Here is a 4,955-nt window from a genome sequence, read left to right on the forward strand (position 1 = left end):
CAGGAAGTCGGCCATCTTCAATTTGCTGTAAATTTTTCAAACTTAATCGCTCCTCGGGAAATGACTTGCCTTTTTGGCGGCCTTATCATGAACCAAAACGCGTGAAATTTGGCGTGCACATCAGGACTGGCGACAAATTTGATATTTTATGGGAGTTGCGCATATGTGTGGAAAAATGGCTCTATAGCGCCACCTGCAAAATTGAAAAAGTGGTCATTAGGCCAACTTCCACAATGTTTTATTTACAGCTACAATATTTGGTGGGCATATGCACCACATCAGGACACACCAAAAAGTCAATCACAGCCACACCCTAAACCCAACAGGAAGTCGGCCATCTTGAATTTGCTGTACATTTGTCAAAATTTATAGCTCCTAGTGGATAAGTCTGAGAGAACTGAAATTTGGCCAGTACATTCACCAGACCTTTCTGATGAAAAGTTATCAAAAACTCAACCAGAAGCCAAAAGGTGTGGCCATGGCGGAGCCTCAAACAACTGATCCTTCGCCATGAAACAGGAATTGGTGTCTAATTCTTCTCAACATGCTCCAATCTGCCTGAAACTTTACATGTATGATGACAGTCCTGTCCTGATGTCATCCACATAGGGATATTCATTGACAGTCATAGCGCCACCTTGTGGTTTCAGGAAATAGACATCTTTTACACTTTCATGCCCTATTGTTACCCGGTTGATCATATTCACTTCAAATGCAGTGACAACAGCCTAAACACATTGATGATGCATCCCAGTGAAAATGGTGACTTGTCATCAAAGGGCGTGTCTGTGGCGGCCAAACCAATTTCGATGTTTCGCCATGAAAATTTAACGATTCATATCTCAGCTGAACAACATCCTATCTGCCTCAGACTTCACATGCTGGATACCAGGTCCAGTCTGAACACATCCACACTCATAAATTTTGAAAAAGTCATAGCGCCACCTGTTGGTAATAGTAAGTTTAAGGCCTTATATTTTCAGGTACAATGGCCCCAAACTTGGTGATATCATGCTGGAAATTGGTCAGTCGAGTCTTCACCTCTTGACAATCACACACTGTGAAGGGTGTGACATTTCATGCAACGCTGTTGCCGTAGCAACCAAATATCGCCATGAAAAACAAAGCCCTTTCTGACAGGTTAGGAATACTCCAATGCTCACAAAAATTACCACACACATCACCATTGACCCAAGGAACAACACCGTATGCATCTCGGCACTGCACATGCTATAGCGCCCCCTACAGTATTTTTAACAAACAGCCCCCCCAGCACGTTTCACCTACATCCATGAAATTTGGGAGGCTTATAGAGCACATCAGGACGCACAAAAAAGCCTCTTGGAGCCATGTCCTAAACCCAACAGGAAGTCGGCTATCTTGGATTAATTGTGAGATTTTTGATGATTTTTCTCATTTTTGAGAGTTAATACCTCCTAGGGGATAATTCCAGGAGACCTGAAATTTTGTCAGTCCACACAGCAGGACTTGGTTTGGAAAAGTTATCAAAAGTTTAACCAGAAGCCAAATGGCGTGGCCATGGCGACCATTAGAGTTTTGATGCTTCGCCATGAAACAACAACTGCTGTATAACTCTCCTCTGCATGCTCCAATCTGCCTCAAACTTTCCATGTGTGATCACAATCCAATCCTGATCACATCTACAGGCCAACAGACACTCTCAGTTGCAGCGCCACCTGTTGGAGGGACAATAAATGCTGTATAACTGGCCTCTACATGATCAAATCAGCCTGAAACTTTTCATGAGTGATCAGAGTCCAGCCCTCATCACATCCACTGTTTGAAATACACTCTGAGTTACAGCGCCACCTGGTGGTGGATGGGCAGGAAATGCTGTATAACTAGTCTGAACATGCTCCAATCTGGCTGAAATTTTACGTGTGATTAAACTCTGGTCCAGATGTGATTCAGAGGCCAGCACACACTCTCAGTCACAGTGCCACCTGGTGGACGTGCATGGATTTGCCGACCAGCGTGGATGCGAGGACCCGTCCATCGCTGCTTGCAGCTTTAATTATTATTATTATTATTATTTTTTTTTTCTCCCGTAAAGTAAATTGGCTTTTTGGCGGCCTTATCATATTCCAAAACGCGTGAAATTTGGCGTGCACATCAGGACTGGCGAAAAATTTGATATTTTATGGGAGTTGCGCATGTGTGTGGCAAAATGGCTCTATAGCGCCACCTGCAAAATTGAAAAGTGGTCATTAGGCTAACTTCCACAATGTTTCATTTACAGCTACAATATTTGGTGGGCATATGCACCACATCAGGACACACCAAAAAGTCAATGACAGCCACGCCCTAAACCCAACAGGAAGTCGGCCATCTTCAATTTGCTGTAAATTTGTCAAAATTAATTTCTCCCGGCAAATGAATTGCCTTTTTGGGGGCCTTATCATGAACCAAAACGCGTGAAATTTGGCGTGCACATCAGGATTGGCGAAAAATTTGATATTTTATGGGAGTTGCGCATATGTGTGGAAAAATGGCTCTATAGCGCCACCTGCAAAATTGAAAAAGTGGTCATTAGGCCAACTTCCACAATGTTTTATTTACAGCTACAATATTTGGTGGGCATATGCACCACATCAGGACACACCAAAAAGTCAATCACAGCCACACCCTAAACCCAACAGGAAGTCGGCCATCTTGAATTTGCTGTACATTTGTCAAAATTTATAGCTCCTAGTGGATAAGTCTGAGAGAACTGAAATTTGGCCAGTACATGCACCAGACCTTTCTGATGAAAAGTTATCAAAAACTCAACCAGAAGCCAAAAGGTGTGGCCATGGCGGAGCCTCAAACAACTGATCCTTCGCCATGAAACAGGAATTGGTGTCTAATTCTTCTCAACATGCTCCAATCTGCCTGAAACTTTACATGTATGATGACAGTCCTGTCCTGATGTCATCCACATAGGGATATTCATTGACAGTCATAGCGCCACCTTGTGGTTTCAGGAAATAGACATCTTTTACACTTTCATGCCCTATTGTTACCCGGTTGATCATATTCACTTCAAATGCAGTGACAACAGCCTAAACACATTGATGATGCATCCCAGTGAAAATGGTGACTTGTCATCAAAGGGCGTGTCTGTGGCGGCCAAACCAATTTCGATGTTTCGCCATGAAAATGTAACGATTCATATCTCAGCTGAACAAGATCCTATCTGCCCCAAACTTCACATGATGGACACCAGGTCCAGTCTGAACACATCCACACTCATAAATTCTGAAAAAGTCATAGCGCCACCTGTTGGTAATAGTAAGTTTAAGGCCTTATATTTTCAGGTACAATGGCCCCAAACGTGGTGATATCATGCTGGAAATTGGTCAGTCGAGTCTTCACCTCTTGACAATCCCACATTGTCCAGGGTGTGACATTTCATGCAACGCTGTTGCCGTAGCAACCAAATATCGCCATGCAAAACAAAGTGCTATTTGACAGGTTAGAAATACTCCAATGCTCACTAAAATTACCACACACATCACCATCGACCCAAGGAACGACACCGTATGCATCTCGGCACTGTACATGCTATAGCGCCCCCTACAGTATTTTTAACAAACAGCCCCCCCAGCACATTTCACCTACATCCATGAAGTTTGGGAGGCTTATAGAGCACATCAGGACGCACAAAAAAGCCTCTTGGAGCCATGTCCTAAACCCAACAGGAAGTCGGCCATCTTGGATTAATTGTGAGATTTTTGATGATTTGTCTCATTTTTGAGAGTTAATACCTCCTAGAGGATAATTCCAGGAGACCTGAAATTTTGTCAGTCCACACAGCAGGACTTGGTTTGGAAAAGTTATCAAAAGTTTAACCAGAAGCCAAATGGCGTGGCCATGGCGACCATCAGCGTTTTGATGCTTCGCCATGAAACATCAACTGCTGTATAACTCTCCTCTGCATGCTCCAATCTGCCTCAAACTTTCCATGTGTGATCACAATCCAATCCTGATCACATCTACAGGCCAACAGACACTCTCAGTCGTGGCGCCACCTGTTGGAGGGACAGTAAATGCTGTATAACTGGCCTCTACATCATCAAATCAGCCTGAAACTTTTCATGAGTGATCAGAGTCCAACCCTCATCACATCCACTGTGTGAAATACACTCTGAGTTACAGCGCCACCTGGTGGATAGACAGGAAATGCTCTATAACTGCTCTGAACATGCTACAGTCTGGCTGAAATTTTACATGTATGATTGGACTCTGGTCCAGATGCGATTCAGAGGCCGACATACACTCTCAGTCACAGCGCCACCTGGTGGACGTGCATGGATTCGCCGACCAGCGTGGATGCGAGGACCCGTCCATCGCTGCTTGCAGCTTTAATTATTATTATTATTATTTTTTTTTACTCCCGTAAAGTAAATTGGCTTTTTGGCGGCCTTATCATATCCCAAAACGCGTGAAATTTGGCGTGCACATAAGGACTGGCGAAAAATTTGATATTTTATGGGAGTTGCGCTTGTGTGTGGCAAAATGGCTCTATAGCGCCGCCTGCAAAATTGAAAAAGTGGTCATTAGGCCAACTTCCACAATGTTTCATTTACAGCTACAATATTTGGTGGGCATATGCACCACATCAGGACACACCAAAAAGTCAATCACAGCCACGCCCTAAACCCAACAGGAAGTCGGTCATCTTGAATTTGCTGTACATTTGTCAAAATTAATAGCTCCTGGGGGGTAAGTCTGAGAGAACTGAAATTTCGCCAGTGCATGCACCAGACCTTTCTGATGAAAAGTTATCAAAAATTCAACCAGAAGCCAAAAGGTGTGGCCATGGCGGAGCCTCAAATAACTGATCCTTCGCCATGAAACAGGAAGTGGTGTCTAATTCTTCTGACCATTCTCCAATCTGCCTGAAACTTTACATGTATGATGACAGTCCTGTCCTGATGTCATCCACATAGGGA

At 43.8% G+C, this 4,955-nt stretch overlaps 1 long non-coding RNA gene across 1 annotated transcript; it reads right to left on the bottom strand.

Moving 5' to 3' along the window:
* Positions 1-222: 222 nt before the first annotated feature.
* LOC127537145 (uncharacterized) lies at positions 223-4,369 on the bottom strand. Its single transcript, XR_007946642.1, has 2 exons — positions 4,298-4,369; positions 223-1,964 (listed from the first exon to the last, which is right to left on the bottom strand). It is a non-coding gene; the product is annotated as an uncharacterized LOC127537145 (long non-coding RNA).
* Between the last annotated feature and the right edge of the window lie 586 nt (positions 4,370-4,955).

Source organism: Acanthochromis polyacanthus, chromosome 14, assembly GCF_021347895.1.
Source record: "Acanthochromis polyacanthus isolate Apoly-LR-REF ecotype Palm Island chromosome 14, KAUST_Apoly_ChrSc, whole genome shotgun sequence".
Lineage (NCBI taxonomy): Eukaryota > Metazoa > Chordata > Actinopteri > Pomacentridae > Acanthochromis > Acanthochromis polyacanthus.